The sequence below is a fragment of the Polypterus senegalus genome, chromosome 7 (genome assembly GCF_016835505.1).
Source record: "Polypterus senegalus isolate Bchr_013 chromosome 7, ASM1683550v1, whole genome shotgun sequence".
NCBI classification, from domain to species: domain Eukaryota; kingdom Metazoa; phylum Chordata; class Cladistia; order Polypteriformes; family Polypteridae; genus Polypterus; species Polypterus senegalus.
In genome coordinates this window covers 136,517,517-136,537,137 of record NC_053160.1, presented here as the reverse complement: position 1 = coordinate 136,537,137, position 19,621 = coordinate 136,517,517, and the positions used below count along the sequence as shown (strand labels likewise).

The following is a 19,621-nucleotide window of genomic DNA, read 5'->3' as shown; positions in this document are numbered from 1 at the left end:
TGAGTTTTTAAAAAACTAATTATAGAGGTGGGATTTTTTAATGTCCATTTTAACAAAGAAAACCATTTTAAACTGTTATTTGCCCTTTGTTTTTACTTCAGTTAAAATAGTTGATAGGGAAAGACAATATACTATAGACTTATGCATGTTTTTTGAGCTATTTTCATTTAGTTGTGGTAGCTGAGAATAGCTATCTAAGCTGCTATTAATTTTTAAACTGAAGACATTTTATACCTTTTTTGTTGTTCAAAGATTCAAGCCATCGCTCAAGTGGGTTAATGGATTTTGCATTGCAAATTGGTAAACATATAATGTGCATCCCCCTTAAGAAGGCTAAGATCCACATGGAGACTTGCCCAGATGGTGTTTCTCCCCGGCCCTCCTTCTGTCCTTATAGCCTCTATTCCAATCTCTCTAGACCAGCGTTTCACAACCTTTAAGTATTTGCGACCCGAGTTTATAACAGTTTTAATCGCGCCCTCCCCTAACATTTTTTTGAAATGTAGATGCATATTTTATCATACCTACTTAACTTTTATCTACATTTATCTAACTCTATATTTATTGTTCTAGTATGAGAATGTAGTTTAAGTTAATTTGTTTTGGTTTCAACAGATGTTTTTTTTCATATTCTTGTTTTATTTTTTTCTCATCTTCGCGCCCCCCTTTTTATTACTTCGCACCCTGCTAGGTTGAGAACCACTGCTCTAGACCTACTCCAGGCTGCTTATCAAAATAATAAGCAAGTGTGGTCGGGCAGTGGAAGGACAGACTGAAATCAGTCAAAAGTTTGGGACGCCAACCAGGCCGTTCCTTTTATTCGTTGCGAGACAAAATGAACACAAATAAAATGCAAAGAAAAAATGCCAATGTGCTGCTCTCTGGTCAGGGTTTGGATTTTTTTTGTAATCTCGTACTCTGCCACTCTGCCAGCAAAAGACGCCTCTGTTTAGGCTGTATATCTTTTATGGCGAAACTCCGGGAAGAGGTGGAGCTAAGTTACCTTATTGGGCGGTTTCTCTGAGCTGTGAGGGAAGAAGAAGAACAGGACAAGTCAGCGGTAAACCCCCACCTGCACCCCTCGTCTCAGCAGGTTATTACATACCTTTTTCCAGCCCTCGGAGGAGTCCTCTGATACCCATTCATGCCACAAGATAGCCATGGTAAAATGCTCTACATTGACTGCAGCTGTCTGTTTTCTCCTATTAGTACTGACTCTTGTGCCAGTGAAGTTCAATGATGGATTTGCTAAAAGAAAGAGCATAAGTAGTCAAGATAGGCAACAAAACCCTAATCTATGGAATTTTCAATCACTGGAGCTCCTGAAGGAGCACGTTACACTCTAGAATGTTCTAACTTTTCAGCCATTATTTTAAAGATAATCATTGCAGTAACTCACTGGATTTGCTAGTTGTGATCTGTAGTGTAAATTGGCTAGCTAACAGAAGCTAAACTATAGTAACACTAAACAAATTAAACTGCATACTGGAATGAGGTAGACAGATGAAATAGTTTAGCAACATAATCTTCTTTTTGAACGCCTTAAAAAAAAAAGAAACTTATTGTGGACTTCAAGAGACATTAAGACAGAATCGCATATGTCAACATCATTGGGGCAATATTTCTGACTATGAGGCGGATGAGGAATTAAAGGGGGATTACAAGATACAGTTAAATTTTAATGTTTCACCACATAAAGTGCTGGAATAGTGGCATTACTGTGTAGTAAGGCAACACAAAAAAACAAGACAAAGAACCACCAAGAGGAAGTGCCTTGATTTGCCATTTGCTAACAAAATGTATTTCAGACTCTACTAAAATAAATTCTGTGCTTGTTATAATCTCAATTTGGGAGTATCCATTTTCATTCTCTGTAGTTTACTTTATATTATCTATAGAATTTCTCTGATTGTTGGGTTTTACTTTTATAATATCATTTCTACACCATTTGATATAACATGTGCTGCCATTTTGTGTATACATTTAGGGCCACAATATATTGCTTGTCGTTACAGAATCATTTGCCAGTCATTGGAAGTTGATATGTGATTTCAGTGCCAACTGCCTTATTTAAGATGGGGGAACACAGCCTTCAGCCTTTTCGATTTGTATAAAAACAAACAAATCTCAGAATTGGATCTTTTAGAATGGCTATGTAATGATCGCATATGAAACAGTCAGTGATCATGTACAATTTGAATTTTTTATTGTGAAAAGCACAAGGAAATTGAAGGCACAGAAAAAGATAAGATAAAAGAGTAGTCAAAAATCAGAAAAACACAAGATCACATAATACCAATTATAAGAACAAAATCACAAAACCAGAATTGAAATTAGAAAAACTACAGCATAAAAGGTCCATTCTGCAGTGTCCATTCTACCCCTAATCCATAATAAAGTAGTTTTTTTTTTATTTTACTTTTCTTTGTAGGCATTTAGTAAGTGAATAACACTCACTGTGTGCCACCTTCTTATATGGGTAGAATGCAAAGATACAGAGTGTAATATGATTTCTAAGTCAAGTGACCAGTAACATCCCTAGCATCTATAAACAAGATGGCTGCTCCCATGAAAATATACCACCAAATGGCAGAGCTCAGACAAGAAAATACTAATAAAATTGCTGTGTACTGATGCCACCGTAATAACAATGATAAATTAAAATACCAGAAATGATAAATATTAAATCAGAGCATGTCCAAACTCAGAGTGACCACTCATTAGGTCCTTGTATATATATATATATATATATATATATATATATATATATTTTTTTTTTTTTACTAAGATTTCAGACAACGTTTTGGTTTCTTAGCTGGTGTTTTTGCCCGCTTCTGGCCTCAGATCTTTTCCTGTTTAAAAGACTATTCCTGAGAGTTTTTTTGAACAACTTACATGTCTCCTGAACAAATCCCTTCTTAATTTTTTATAATGGACAAGTCAGTATACATTTTGACTGTAAGAGTGCTATAATGATAGTATCCAACAAACCTGCCACAAACAAACAGATGGCATCCAGACTAGCAAATTGAGGAACAATTTTTATCTTCAGGAAATTGATTTTGTGGGTGAAGCTGATTCTGTGAAAACTGTCATTTATAAAGAGATGCATGAATTTATAAAGAGAACATTTTGGTACATTACTGTTTCATTCATTTTATACTTTCTTTTTTCACTTTTCAGTAAATACAGGAGGGGGGTCTATGGTAGTTGCTCTTGTACTCAAAGTAAGGCCAAGATGGAAAACCTTTAACATAAAATGACACCTTAAACAAACACAATAACTAATTACAATACATTAAAAGGATTAGATCAAAATACAAATAAACACAAATAAGACGTACTGTAAAAGCCAGCTGTCCCACTTTCCCTGACTAAATAAGTCGTAAACCCCTGCCAATCAAGTAGCACGGCTCATCCACTTTGTCCTTCCCTTCTCCCGGTACAACACCTGTCATAAACTTCCTTCTCAGGGTCAGTTCTGGAAAAAGAGTGACCACCTGGTGTCCCTACACCCAAGTGTCTTCCATTTGTCTTAAAAGGCAAGGTTTTCCAAAGCAGAACTCCTGCACAATCTGAAAAACAGTTCAGTCCCATATGTTCGCTGGTGCATGTGTATGCCTGTTAGTGACCATGAGGTGCTGCCAATTATGGAGTGTCCTCATTAGCTTCGCTCTAAGAAGAGTGTGAGGCATCTTTGCTAGAAAATGGGTTGCCTGCCCAGCAGTGTCCTGGTATGTAGAGTGTACTATATGCTTCCCTCCAGGGTAATTTGCCTCAGACATTGGTACCTTTGTGCACTGCACATCTACAGAATCCACTACCTCCTAGCTGCCCTGTTGCAAGATTACTTCTGCTGTCACTGTTGCCCTTTCTCTTTCTTTCTTGGAATTTACTGGAATTTACCTTGATTTCTATCATCTTAGTGGTGCCCTTATTCCTAGAAAGGACTTATCAACCACACTCCCCAACACAATACCTATGTCACTTTTAACTTTATTGTTATTTTGAAGCTTATGCAAAATTTAAAATTCCAATATACTGGTTAAGTATTGAATGTCAATAAATGTCATGCATGTATTATCAATGTGTATTACTGCACTGATACAATTGTATTGAATTTTGAAGTCAAGCACCATCTTTACCATGACCATGACCATGATGAAAGAATTTCTAAAATTAATTTTCAGTAAGTTAAACTTGCCTATTAAAGACAAAAAAAATTATTCCATTTCATTAGAATTTTGCAGGTGCAAATTACCAGCTTTAAGAATGTGTTTTTTTCTGTATATACATTTGTTATGAAATTTACAGTACGGTATTGCATTTACAATAATATGATACTTATAACTAACAAGAATGGAGAGTATGATATGAAGGGAAATTTGTTAAAAAATTGTGACAATGTTGTTTCATTACTTTGTTCCTAATGTGGAGAGTTCCAAAGCAACGTATAAAAGCAAATGTGACATCAGGTTCAATGAAAGACATATGAGAAATGTCATTATAGTTTTTTTTTGACTCATCAGCAATTCTATTTCTTTAAAAAATAATAACTATTTCTTACTCTTCTTACAGATTTCTGTCATTTTCTGTCCTCTGGAGACATGATAATCGGTTTAACCTTAAACTTAATTCAACAAACAATTCAAACCAATCCAAATTTTACTTTGTCCACTGTCCACTCCATTGGATAATTTCTATGTTAAATGGTGAAATTTTACATGTTGATTAGCACATAGAAATAAGTATTACACTTTACTCTGTACATGTGACAATTTTGACTTTGAAACATCTATACTGAAATCAATTCATGATTACAACAAAAAAATCAGTACAGATATTGATCTTGTAAGAGAAATGACTTGCATGAAATGACTGGTCTTGCCTGTTAGCTCACATTCACAAGGACTAAAACATTGTTTGTGATATGGCCAACTCTGATAGCCGGAGTGGTGAAACAGTCTAAACAATGCAGCTATACAGTGTCTGAGGCCTAAGCTCAGACTGGAATCTACGCTGCCTATATATGTTGGACTTTCTCCCACAGCTTACAGATATACTGATAGACTGTCTTAAAGCAGCATTTGTATGTCTTTGTCAATGTCTTGAGGCCTATCATTGTTCAGATCCTTCTTTTCATGTGTCCCACACAATTTATGAAATGATTTCATGTCTTACATCAATGATTTGTCAATCAATCAATTTTTGCCATCTGTATGCATTAACAACATGCACACAGTTGTCATGATACTTTACAGAGCTGACAAGATACCTACATAATATCAAATACAAAAGCTGAACAGTACAATGCACCGCCGGTGGACACCAGTAGGAAACTGAACTTTAATCTGATATGTAAAGAAGCTTTGAAAATCAAGGGCAACTAAAAGCATTAAGATGTTAAACAGAGCAGTTTGACATAGTGGTAGATAAAATAGCATTAAGACAAAAGAAACATAAATCCATTACATCAAATTATGAAACTACAAAATGGGATGTAATGTAAGAGAACACAATAAACTGATAAATTCTGGATATATCTTTAAAGACCAGCAGAGCAGCTTTATTTCATAAAGTACGTTACTGACCACCCACTCTCATTGAATAATAAAAACAGTAGGAAATGTAATTAAAACGTCTGAGAGAGGAGACTGGTGTCGAACACATGTTTCAAAGCAGAGCTCAAAGATGTAAGAGAATAAGCATTTGTGCTTGAACAACAAGAATGTAGTTTTGAACCTTCATCCATTCTTTTTCTGAACATTCTTTTTTCACTACAGGATTATATGGATCCTGAGGTTACAGTGATGGCAATAAGCACATAGCGCAAATGTAACTTTGAACCATTCTTCCTTTACAGAACTGCTTCAGCTCAGCCATTTTCTTATGGATCCATATTCAGGATGTCTGGTGTGAACGGCTCTCTTATAGTCATTCAACAGCAACTCTTTTGGGTTAAGGTCTGGGCTCTGACTGGGCCTCCCCAAAAGGTGAATTTTCTTATTTTGAAGCCATTATGTAGTAGATTTATTTTGATGTTTTGGGTCATTGTCCTGCTGTACCACCCAGCTTCTACCAAGCTTCAACTGGCAGACCCTGACATTGTCCTGCAGGATACCTTGATAAACTCAGAACTTCAGTTACCCCTTGATAATGGCAAGCTATCCAGGCCTGAGTCAGCAAAGCAGCATTAAATTATGATGCTCCCTCCACAGTGCTTCACCATTAGGATGATGTTTTCATGTTGGTATGCAGTGTCCTTTTTTGCGCTATACGTACTGCTGCATATTCTTCTCAAACAATTAAACCTTTGTTTCATTAGTCCACAAAATATTCTCCCAATGGCTTTGTGAAGTGTCAAGATGGCCTTTGGCAAACTTAAGGTGTGCAGTGATGATTGTTTTGGACACCATGCCTGTTCGATGTTCTGTGTATGGTAGACTCATGAATGTGAATGGAGATGTTAACCTGTTCAAATGAATCCTTCAGGTCTTTAGATTTTACTCTAGGATTCTTTTTTGTGCCTTTTAAGTCATCTTGAATGGGTACCCACTTCTACACAGACACAGAGCTAAATCATCACCATTTATAGTATGCAGTTTGTCTAACTGGGGACTAATGAATACCTAAACTCTTTGAAATGACTTTCCAGCTTTATGCAAATCAACATTTTTGATCACAAATCTTTTGAGATCTCTTTTTGTAAGGCATGCTTCACATCAGCAGCTGCTTCTTGTGAGTAGCAAACTCAAAATGTTTAAGTCCTCTTTTATAAACCACACCTTCAATCTTATTTCATTGATCGGGCCCCAGGTTTGCTAACTCCTGACACCTTATTTTGAAGTCATCATCTTAGGGGTTCACATACTGTTTCCAATCTACACCAGAATATTTGAATGTTGTATTTAATATGTTCAAGAACAATACAATATATGTTTGTTAGTAGATAAAATTGTGTTTGTGCATTACTATAACTATAAATGATGATCAGACCATATTTTAAGACAAATTTATAGATAAATGAGGTTACTTCTATAGGGTTTACATAATCTTTCTTGCCACTGCCACTGTACTTGTATACACATCTCATTTGTGTTGCAAATCAAAAATATGTCATTGAATTGTGAGAGGATGCCAAAGCTTATGGGACAAAACCAAGTGAACACTGAAAACATACAAGCTCCAATTAAGAAGTAACCTAGCACTGGAATAAACTAGGTCTAATCACTATAAGGCATCCATATTACATGCTGTTACACAATGGCTTTTCATGTTTACAAAGTATAAAACGTACATTACAATGTTCAGCTCTTCCTTCACTTAGTCATAATAGGAATCACCTTTGGAAGTAATGCTGCATTGATTCTCATCCTTTTGAAGTCATCTGCTTTAAAACCTAAGGATTATGCAGTATACTTTCCAGGGAGAGAAAAGTGTCAGCTTAACGTCTTATTATTGTAAGAATAGAACATACAATAATAATTTCTCAAATAGAAATCATCACTACCAATGATAATTACCACTTAAATAAACAGTCAAATAAATAAACAAACAGAACATGTAACCTTTTCTCCTTGTAAAGTTCTTAAAATATATACTTGTAAGTAACAACCTTTTACTTAAGATGTTGACATTACTGCAATATACATGCTTAAGGCAAAAGCAAACCCAACGGGTTATTTTTGTTGTTTAAAATAAGTCTTATCAGATTGTAGAGCTGCAGAGACCACAGATAAATTAGTTAAACTGAGATAAACGCAGCTTGAGTCTGCTCAGTCTCTTTAACCCTTTGTCAACCTAGCATTTTAACTTGGAATTCAAATTCAAGTCTGTTTTTTTTTCTAGAGGCCTTCTCTAGAGCAAAAATCCTGGGTCATAGTTGAAGGCCCTGAGACTATGACTGACCATGAGGGCTTGTATCAGCTTCTCGTTGAATTTTTTCACGGTAATTGTATTATAAAGCACAAGTAGGTTATTTTCTGTTTGGCAAATATAGAGTACATAATGTTAAAATCAAAACTGTTTAGAATAAATGGTGTTCAGAGGCAATTGAATGAGATCCTGTGGGATAGTGATGTTTACAGAGTTAAGTAAAACTGACTCAATAAGCCTTGAGCTGACTCACCAGGACCAAATGTTTGCAGTTTAGTTATAAAAATGCCCTTAACCAACAAGATAAATTAATCTACAGTGTGTTGCATATCATTGGATGCTTCTGCAGTAGCCTTTTGCACTGACCTTTCACTAGCAATAAATGACCAGACCAAAGGCAAATTATATCTTTTTATTTTTATCTAGTGAGATATTAATACCCTGTAAACTGGAGAATGCTGATTTCCCTCTCAACATCCATCCATTTAATCTACCCACTTAATTCAAAACATAGTCATAGGGAAGTAGAGCCAATTAATGCAGCATTGGGTAGAAAGTAAGAAATATTCCTTGACAGAGTGCCAGTCTAACACAAAGAATGTTCATTGTACAATGTACAATGGCTTAAAACCATATTAGAGTCTGCACTTGATGTAACTAAAAGCGCTCACAGATTACAATCGTTTTTACGCCTACTTCATTTGGTGTGTTTTTTTTCCCTAAAGTCTGGTTCATCAAAATAGATGTGAACACACCAATCACACTTTGGTGTGGACTAAAAGAAATGGACCGAGGCCCTTTTGAAGTGGCAGTCTTGGTGCAGTACCAAGTGAACCCTGAAGTGGTTTGCATGAAGTATGAATGAGATCCGACCTAGGACAGAAAATACTGTAAAATCTTGTGTACAGTGACAGTCAAGCTCATCAATCATTGTTGGTAATTAGGGAATCTCATTCACAGAATTATGAGTTGGATGTTTAACAAGGAGCATTGAAAACAATAAAAAGGTAAAAAAGAAATACGCACATAAGTACTAATGTGACACAGTTTGCAAAAAACACAGTCATTACCAGTCATTCAGAGTCTAGTTCCTTATCACGGACCTGATATCTGCCCCATCTGTGGATAATTGTAGAAACAGCTGAAAAAAAAATGTGAATTTTTTAACAACCCTGAGTTTTGTCTTCTTAAGGAAATCGGTATCAGGAAAGCATTGTTCACAAGATGCTACACGTCGCCTTGATTTTCACTCACCACCGTGGAGGAGCCACCCAGGAGGCCTACAAATGCCATTTCTATTTTTTTGGAAAGAACCCAACAATACCGTAATACTCATGTTTTCAAACACATGAAGATTCTTGGTGCTAAAAGAACTAGTATGTATGTAGAAAATCATTTAATCAATTGTTTGTTGGCCTTGCACTAACCAAAAAACACCAGTCTTATCAGATGTGCAGTGTGCAGTTTGAGTTGTGCAGTATGTTTTGATGCCATTGTGACTTATCCATTTCACCTCAAAATACAGTAACTTACTTCTAAACTTCGAATGGAGTGGTGACTGTGAGGCTAGGAAGGTTCCCCGGAAGGTTGCTGGTTTGAATGCTGTAAACACCAGAGGTGACTCTACTCCGTTGGGTCCTAGAGCAAGGCCCTTATCATACAATTGTTTCTTCCTGGGTATGACGTTAATCTGCAACCAGCCCTGCAAGCAGGACCTCTGACTTACAGGGAAAACTTGCACTCCAGCCATCATAAAAAAAACACACTCATTTCCAGGGTGGTGCTGAGGTGTCACCTGCTACATTTTGGTCCCAATCCAGGTGATTCATTGTGTGGTGGGTGCAGCAATGTGCTATCAGTGAATGTTCTCAACTACTCTAAAATTCAGGATTTGCTGTTTCAGTTTACTCAGTTTGTAGCCAATAAATTTTCTCAAACAGTAGGTGTTTACAAGGCATCCATTTTATTTAGTGTTTAATTGTATGCTGTGTGGCAGACAGAGGGCGCTATTGTCCTCTTAAACCCTCAGATCAAACGTCAGACACCAGTTAAAAGTCCAATAATTAATTTTATTTAGACTATACAGTGAACAAAGCACCCTCCTCTCCACAATACTCATTCAATAACAATACAATAAACAATAATCACGATCCTCCACTCCCAGACACGTTGCCACCCTTCCACCCAGCTGAGCTCAACGCTCTGGTGTTTCTCAGAGTCCTTTATAGTCCTTGACCAGGAAGTGTTTCGAACCTTCAGTCCACTTCTGCTGTCACTTTGCCTATGACGCACTTCCGGGTTATAGGGCACATGTGACTCTCTGGGCCTCCCTGCAGCGTCCTCTGTTGGCCCCCTGTGGTATCCAGCAGGGCTGTAGAGGAAAACACCATTGTCCATGATTCCCTGCTGGTATCTGGGGCATCTCCATGCTGCAGGGAGAGCTCCATCTGGCGGCCTGGGGATATTGGCCGGGATGACAAGCCAGCCATAGACCACAACTGCTATATTTTGTCAGATGATGACAGAAGGTATAACAATGAGGACAGACCAGGCAACAATATTCCATTATTTAACTGATTATGTGACATAAAAGGTGCACAAACTTGCAAAAGCAAAAAAGGAATAGATTTTATTAGTTAGACAAGATATTTATGTCAGAGGAGTCTACACAGGAGAATTTTCATTCCAAAAATCAACTGAATATCACCTTTGATATAAATGAAAAAATTCAGGTGAAAAGACAACTGGTCAAGAAAGTGTGGAGGGTGCCTCTGCCACATTGCTTCCCAAATCTACAATGTAATGGCCATTATTAAAACTCAATGGAATTACCAAATGAACAAATGAAAACTTTAAATGTCATGAAGAATAAGTAGACGATGTTAAGCAGCATTTTAAAGATTGTTTATTCATTCTACCCTTTTAAATACTGAGTTGCTAACCCTGCAACATGAATCAGTATAAACATCCACTTACATCAAACTAACCGCAATCAAAGAAAGACCTGGTTGCTATGCTGCACTACTTCATCTTACTAATTAGAAGAACAACCATCCTCTGATAATGAAATTTATCCCTATAGAAAGCCCATCTTTTACATTTGACTTGAGTTGTGCAACATTTAAAAGGAATGACTAATATTAAACAAAATCAGTCAAAGAACATCCACGTTTTTAATTATCTAGAGTTTATATTATTCTGTAAATCTACACTTATAATTCATGTATAAATAAGTTGTATATTGTTAAATTCAAATATATTTAAGTAATTATTAAACCTTTATTAAACCATTTGATCCATTTTTACTTTTTTTTTTTTACTTTTTTGAATTTGGGTGGATCAATCTCTTCCTTCCTGGAGTAGCCACTAGTGGCATTCAGTGATAAATATGTTTGTGGTTTTTAAGAGTTCAGTTCTTGTAAATATATTTTTGGTATTTAACAATGAAAATAGATTTTTTTTTTTACTTGCTTTGGTTTCACATATCTGATGTTCAAGGAGAAAACCCACTGATTTTAAAATTTAATGTTACAGGAAATTCTCTCAAAATTATGTAAATTCAAATTTTACACATTTCTTTACCAAAGTAATCAGTCACAATAATTGTATCATATTGCCTTTAATCAAGGCATACGGTATGAAGTTCGGCAACATTTCACATTTAATAAAGTTTTATATTTCCGTTCAGCAAAAGCTTGTTGATGCTTCAGCTTTAGTGAAATATACTGAACTTTTTGAGATGTGATGCTGTATACTGAAAAAGGAAAGAATTAAACAATAAACATCTTAATTTTTGAATGAATGAATACATGAGTATAGAAATATATTAACTGGTATATATTTATATATATATATATATATATATATATATATATATATATATATATATATATAAGTATATATATAGTGGAGCATGGCCCGGACATAGACAGGCGGACACGTTTAGGTCACCCACAACACGTTTATTATACATATTTACAAGTGCACAAACCCAAAGTTACTAAAAGTCCAGGTCAACAGTCCAATGCCTCACTTTCTCTTCAGGCCGCCTCCTTGCCTCTCCAAGACCTTGTCTTTCACTTCACCTGACTCCAACCATCGAATGGAGGGAGGCGGCCCTTTTATAATGTGCTCCAGGTGCCTCCCGACAATCTTCAGCCAGCACTCCCCAGTGTGGGGAGCACTCCGGGTGTCCCTGATCCTTTTCCCCCCAGCACTTCCGGGTGTGGCAGAAGTGCTGAGGTCCAGGGCTCCATAGGCATTGGGGCACCCCCTGGCGGTGACCACGGGCCCCCACATGCCATCAGGGTGGTCGCCCCCACATGATCTGGGAGAGGTGTAAGCCTTCCTCTGGGGTGTCCCAGCCGGGTTGCCCTCCCAGCCACCTGTGACAATATATGTGTATATTGTGATACATGTACAACTGGGAGACATCTAAAAGTTCTTAAGAATAGTACTACTATGCCAAACCAGGGGGTGGTGAGCTGCACTAACTCTCTTTCTCAATCTTCTGCAGACAATCCACGGAAAATCTTGCTAGGTCCCAGCACCATGGATTATGTCACTTCCAGTATAAATGACATCACTTTCTGGTTCAGGTGCCAGTGTTGATGTAACTTCTGGTCCAGAAGATGTCATTTCCAGTCCAGGGCTTTAAAGCTTCCATCTTTTGCTATTGCAGTCAGGTCTGTTTTGAACTCAAACCTGTGATCATTTTAACCAATTTAAACCCATTTGCAGCCAAGGCACATTATATGGGTGGCCGGCCTAAACCTTTTTATATCTAAGGTCTGCTTTTGTGACTATATATATATATATATATATATATATATATATATATATATATATATATATATATATATATATATACTCAGCAAAAAGAAACGTCCCTTTTCAGGACTGTGTATTTCAACAATAATGTTTTAAAAATCCAAATAACTTTACAGATCTTCATTGTAAAGGGTTTAAACAATGTTTTCCATGCATGTTCAATTAACCATAATCAATTAATTAACATGCACCTGTGGAATGGTCGTTAAGACCTTAACAGCTTACAGAAAGTAGGCATTTAAGGTCACAGTTCTAAAAACGCAGGACACTAAAGAGACTTGTCTACCGACTGTGAAAAACACCCAAAGAAAGATGCCCAGGGTCCCTGCTCATCTGCGTGAACGTGCATTAGGCATGCTGCAGGGAGGCATGAGGACTGCTGATGTGGCTAGGGCAATAAATTGCCATGTCCGCACTGTGAGACTCCTAAAACAGCGCTACAGGGAGACAGGAAAGACAGCTGATCATCCTCGCAGTGGTAGACCACGTGTAACAACACCTGCACAGGATCGGTACATCCGAATATCACACCTGCGTGACAGGTACAGGATGGCCACAACAACTGCCCGAGTCACACCAGGAACACACAATCCCTCCATCAGTGCTCAGACTGTCTGCAATAGGCTGAGAGAGGCTGGACTGAGGGCTTGTAGGCCTGTTGTAAGGCAGGTCCTTACCAGACATCACCAGCAACAACGCCGCCTATGGGCACAAACCCACCTTCGCTGGACCAGACAGGAGTGGCAAAAAGTGCTCTTCACTGATGAGTCACAGTTTTGTCTCACCAGGGGTGATGGACGGAGCGTTACACTGAGGCCTGTACCCTGGAGCGGGATCGATTTGGATCGATGGCTAGGGCCATTCCCCCCAGAAATGTCCATAAACTTGCAGGTGCCTTGGTGGAAGAGTGGGGTAACATCTCACAGCAAGAACTGACAAATCTGGTCCAGTCCATGAGGAGGAGATGCACTGCAGTACTTCAAGCAGCTGGTGGCCACACCAGATACTGACTGGTACTTTTGATTTTGAGCCTCCCTTCATTCAGGGACACATTGTGAAACATTTTTAGTTTATGTCTTATGGTGTTGACTCTTTTAGTGTTCATACAAATATTTACACATTAAGTTTACTGAAAGTAAAAACAGTTGAAAGTCAGAGGACGTTTCTTTTTTTGCTGAGTATATATATATATATATACCACATGGAGATTACTTATGAAATCAATGAGGTGTGTGTCCATGTTGATGGTAGGTGCCCTTGTAATTGTACATGACATGGCCTTTTGCCAACCCCTTGGACACAGAACCTATAAGCCAGTGCCTAAACACCATTTTATTAGAACCAGCCCTGTATATCTAATCAAGTGGGAATTGATTAAAAAAATTAAATACTCACTTAAGTGTGTGTAATTAATCATGATTAACTGCATCTAACATTAAAACATTACATTATAAAATTAATGCATTAATTATGAAGTAAATACACACTAAATCACAAAATTAATGTAGAATCAACACAAATTAATTACATAAATTAATGGCATAGTTTAAACTTAATCAAAGAGCCTGTCAGGGATGCCAGGGGCCATGATCCGGCCGGGACGCCAGGACCCTTCCGGGTTGCTTTGGGGGCCACGGGTCAAGGGCATGGAAGCCTTTACCTGTAGGGGCCCGTGGTCACCGCCAGGAGGCACCCCAGTGCCTTGGGGACCTGTTACCCCAGCACTTCCGCCACACCGGGGGGAAGATTTATGACGGCGCCCGGAGAGCAGCCGGGAGGACAGCCGGCACTTCCGCCACACTGGGGCGTGGCCAACAGAAGATTGCCGGGAACACCTGGGGCTCATCCGGGTCCTCTATAAAAGGGGCCGTCTCCATTTATTCGAGGCTAGAGTCGGGTGGAAGAAGGACGAGGCAAGAGGAGTTGTGGAGGCGGCCCGAAGACAAGGCATTGTGGCCAGGACTGTGACTGTTTTGGGGTTTGTGCACGTGACTGAGGTCTTAGTGACCTATTATTGTAAATATTTTGTATAATAAACGTGTGGTGGTGTTTTAAACAAGATGTCCGCCTGTCTGTGTCCGGGTCAAGTTCACAAGCCTTAAACCCGAACTTTTAACAAAGTACTAATTGAGCAAGTACAACCTGAATTTGAATGCCTTCCTAAAAGGCAAGTTGAAAAGGAGGCAATAAGAAAATGAGGCCAATGTATTAATTCTCAGATTGACACAGCATATGAGACAAAGATGTGTCAAAATTAAAATGAAATGATCCAAACAACTATTGACTTTGAATGCACAGCTGGAGTCTCATTTAATCAAAAGAAAAAGCATCTCTTAAATGGACATACATTAAACCTTGTGTTAAAACTCAGCAAATACTACCCTCAATTGTTCATCACCATCAATGACTTGATAGTTATACTCTACACAAATGTTTTTCAAATGGTATACCGTGAAAATAACAGTATACTGCCCCTGAGTCCAAGCCTGAGAGAGACACACTCTACAGGTGGTAAAGTCCTGTCTGAGGACAGGACTACCTGGAGGAGCTGACATCAAAGCAGCTCTGTCATCATCATTTAAAGACACAACACTTAAAGAGAGCATGTTAGAAGCCAGGAGACATGTCTGGAGTCCATCTGCCTGATTTTATGTATTGTATGTACGTCAACGACTCTCGCAGAAATGAGGGACAGTGAGCATATGAGTTGCCTCTGACCCTGGGTCAGTGGGGTGAGGCAGAGACAGGACCTCCTCTATAAATGACCAAAAGGGACAAAACAACTGGAAAATAGTGCTCGCTATGTGCTGTATCTATGAATTGCAATCTCTGAGCTGCATTTTTTTGCCACCCCTTGTCCAGCCTCTACAGACAATATAGCAGAAATATGGTATTCATTCAGAGTGCAAGGATTTGACTGAACAAAAAAAATGTAGACATAGTATTTTGGTCCGAAATGTAGTGTGATGTATAGTAGTAGCCCACAGAAATTTAAAAATAAAGTAAAAAAAATATATATTTTGGCAAAAGGCCAGTACTATATACCATAATAATAACCTTCCATAGTTGGGTAATATGCAGAAATGAGAGGTGGTTTCATTTTCTTCACTTCCAAAGAGGTCAGATGACAATGAAGGGAGCCATTTTAATGCCAAGTAAAGTGGAGTTGGTGGGATTAAATGGTCATAGCCAGAGGTGGGTAGTAACAAGTTGCATTTACTCCGTTACATTTACTTGAGTAACTTTTTGAAAAAAACTGTACTTCTAAGAGTAGTTTTACTGCACCATACTTTTTACTTTTCCTTGAGTACATTTATGAAGAAGAAACGCTACTCTTACTGCACTACATTGGGCAACATTCGAATCGTTACTTTTTTTCCATTAGATTCCTTATATTTTTGCCAGAGAGAAGCGGCCAGTGGATCTACAGTATGACTGTTTCACCAATCAGATATAGCAATAATAATCACAAGACTCTGTTTCACCAGTGAAACGTACAACAATAATCACATGGCTCTGTTTCATAAATCAGATGTAGCCATGCAGTCACATGACCACACACAAACTGTGGCAGCATAGTGGCACAAACTCCTCACAGACAGTAGACAGGGAAAGAAAGAATACAAGTGGAACCTCGGTTTGCGAGCATAATTTGTTTCAGAAAACGTGCTCGCAATCCAAAGCACTCATATATCAAAGAGAATTTCCCCATAAGAAATAATGGAAACTCAGATGATTCTTTCCACAACCCAAAACTATTCATATAAAAATGATTAATACAAAATATAATGTAAAAATACATAAAACAAATTAGCCTGCACTTTACCTTTGAAAAGAATCATGGCTGGTGTGAGTGAGCTTCTAAACTCTTGTGAGATTTCACAAAACGGGACAACACACGGAAGAGCGTCCCAAAGCAACTGCAGGCACCCAGTTCACCGTCAAAGCAAATCCGAAAAGATTGTGTCATATTATAAGCACTTGCCGTTGATGGGCGATACAAGGAACAAGAAAAATTATAAATGCGCAGGGCACAGCATTACTTGGCCACTAACCTGGGCATGACCCTGCCTGACTGCTGTGTCTGTGTATAGGAGAGCGGCAGATCCCACTACAATAAATAACCGCACTGTTCCTGTTTCAAGCTGAATAAAGATGGTGTTACTAAAGAAGACTATGCTTTGTGTTTTGGGGTGCAAGATGGGGACTCACATGTCACAGCACACACACGTGGTCACAATACTGTAGTTAACAGTATACGCTCGTACAGATTTTGACCATATGAGTGAGGCATGCTGACTGACGATTGCCCACAAATCCTGCAGCGAGAGAGAGAAGAACCATCAGCTCAGTTGTGATCACGTGACGCTCGACAGACAAAGTGTATACGGACTACTCGTATTGCAAGACCTCGCTTGTTTTTCAAGTCAAAATTTATTAAAAATTTTAGCTTGTCTTGCAAAACACTCGCAATCCAAGGTTCCACTTGTACATAAAAAGTGAGAGCCAACTCCTGCTGAAGCTTAACCACCACTTCACTGAGTGAAGAATACGCACGTTTTAACCAAACATGCACAGACACCGACAGTCAAGGTAAAGTGAGACTTCTTGTATGTGCACAAGCTGCCTTGTTCTAATGTTATTTTCTATCAGCTGTGCTATTTGGAGGCCAAGTGAATATGCAGTATTATACTGTCAGTGTACAGTATATCTTGTCACTGTAAGTAGTTTGCACTGTTCAGACATACATGTTACGTACTGTAGGTGTTGGCTTCAAAAGCTTTGTTGTGAAAAACTGAGATTTGGAACTTTGTGTTATTTGTGCATCTTTATTTTGTAAAAATGTTATTTATTTGTACTCATTTTTTATTTTATTATTTGGAAATAGTAGAATTTGATAATATTTTATATTTTTGTCTGTTTTATTACATTTCTAAAAAATAAATAATTTATTATGATCAAACAGTTACTCAGTACTTGAGTATTCTTTTCACCAAATACTTTTTTACTCTTACTTGAGTAATTTTTTGGATGACTACTTTTTACTTCTACTTGAGTAATATTATTTTGAAGTAACACTACTCTTACTTGAGTACAATTTTTGGCTACTCTACCCACCTCTGGTCATAGCAGTTCAGTCCCCCTACCATGAGAAATGATTTTCCTCTTCAAACACAATATAAAACACTGTTAATTTTTATTAGTAACTTCCTTATTTTGTCAAAGTCATCAAGCATTTTCAGTTGGAAAACATGGGAGGTCCAGGTGACAACATGTTTTATCTGCTTACCTATTTGGGTCACTTATCCAGTAAAGTGGATATTTGGATAACCAAGTGTTTGGTGCTTTTTGGGTTTCACATGACATAAGTATGAGTGTTTCAGGCCTTGCTGAGCATGTTACGTTTCTCCCATTGGGGGTATAAAAGTGCACTTTGCAAAGGTATCAAACAAAATATTAAGTGACACGAGAGACAAATGACCGCTTGCTGGTGGAAAATGAAATGTATGTGGCACAGTCTGGTAAAATCATGCTACCTACCAAAGCCACCTCCTTTTTTTTTCTGATTTATGCATACACATAATTAAAGGGATAATCATTTTAACTTTAGGTAAACTGATGTGTTTGAAGGGTCCCAAGGGGGCTCCTTGTTGTAATAGGTAACCTTATTCCTCGGCACTGCATGCCACATGTTTCACTGCCACAGAATATCTTCTTGTTCTATTTATGTTTTATTCACTCACATTCACAGTTGGCCAGAGTTATTTCTTTCCTCCCCTGCTACACTAAACAGCGTCACTGCAATTAACATATATTATATCTTTAGCCTCACCAACATATATTTATAAGACTTATGAAGCTACTGTAGTTACAGCTTCCCTTTGCTTTCTTTATCTAGTTATCTTTGCTTCATTTGGGAAAGCATTCACCTAGGAAACATTGCTAAAGCTACACCAGCTTGCAGTCTGGGGATGTGCTAACTATCTGGCAGCCCTCCTGGGTTTCTCTCACGTGAGGCAAGATCAGCACACATGCGGCAGAGAACCTGTCAGCTATAACCGTCTGCAGAATCTTGCCAGCTCAGAGTCTGTACACAACAGGGAAACATGACCGTCTCAGGAGGAGTGGAGAAAACACGCTGACTGATTAGGACTCAGGTAAAGTAGCGCCAAGGGGACTTATTATAAATGCAAAGCCAGTGAGAGCACAAACAGTACACACACCTGCACTTAGTCTCTTTTCTCCCTCCTCTTCAAAAACAGCTGGTCAATGAAGTACCTTTTTATATTTATTTACAACCTAAGTTGGAAAGTTTTCTTAGCTTTAGGCAAGAAGACAGCAAAATCGCCAGTGTTGAATTAACACCTCAAGAGTGTATATGGAAACATATATACACTTTTAAGCGTTATTTTAACACTATAAAAGTTAATTTAATGCTTCAAATTTGCTGTTAAGTAAATGTCATTTTAAAATTTGATAGAATAAAAAGTTAAGAGAATATACGTCTCTCCATAATATTTAATATTATTACTATTATTAACATGTTTGAAGTAAATACACGTGCTAGAATACTGTATCTGTAATAACTAGGACACTCTTTGAAAAACAAAGTTCATACACTCACCCTTTTAACTGGCCAAGCTTGTTTGGCGTTGCATGTTATCTTATTTTCTCTGTACTGTAAAGTATTTCCTGAATTTTTAGAAGGAGTGCTGAGGGGGTACAAAAAAGAAAAAAGAGTCAACAGGGTTTATTCTTAGAGAAGATAAACCCACCGCAATGAAAGGAAATCTCCTGTCCATGATTGCATGAATAAACTGAGCATACTCTTGTTAGTCACGAAGTTAATGTAGTAGTGTGCACATGAATGCAGTGGTTCCCCCAGGCTGACCAAGGTCACTTGGTGGTCTTGGAA

General features: G+C 38.0%; 2 long non-coding RNA genes across 2 annotated transcripts in view; one reads left to right on the top strand and one right to left on the bottom strand.

The window, feature by feature from the left end:
- Positions 1–933: 933 nt before the first annotated feature.
- Positions 934–19,532, bottom strand: LOC120532194. The gene is made up of 3 exons (XR_005634247.1): positions 19,331–19,532; positions 1,106–1,248; positions 934–1,025 (listed from the first exon to the last, which is right to left on the bottom strand). It is a non-coding gene; the product is annotated as an uncharacterized LOC120532194 (long non-coding RNA).
- The window catches only part of LOC120532195, a 64,546-nt gene continuing 63,594 nt past the window's right edge, over positions 18,670–19,621 (top strand). Inside the window, exon 1 of the long non-coding RNA XR_005634248.1 lies at positions 18,670–18,863. This is a non-coding gene — a long non-coding RNA (uncharacterized LOC120532195). The remainder of the gene's footprint in view (positions 18,864–19,621) is intronic.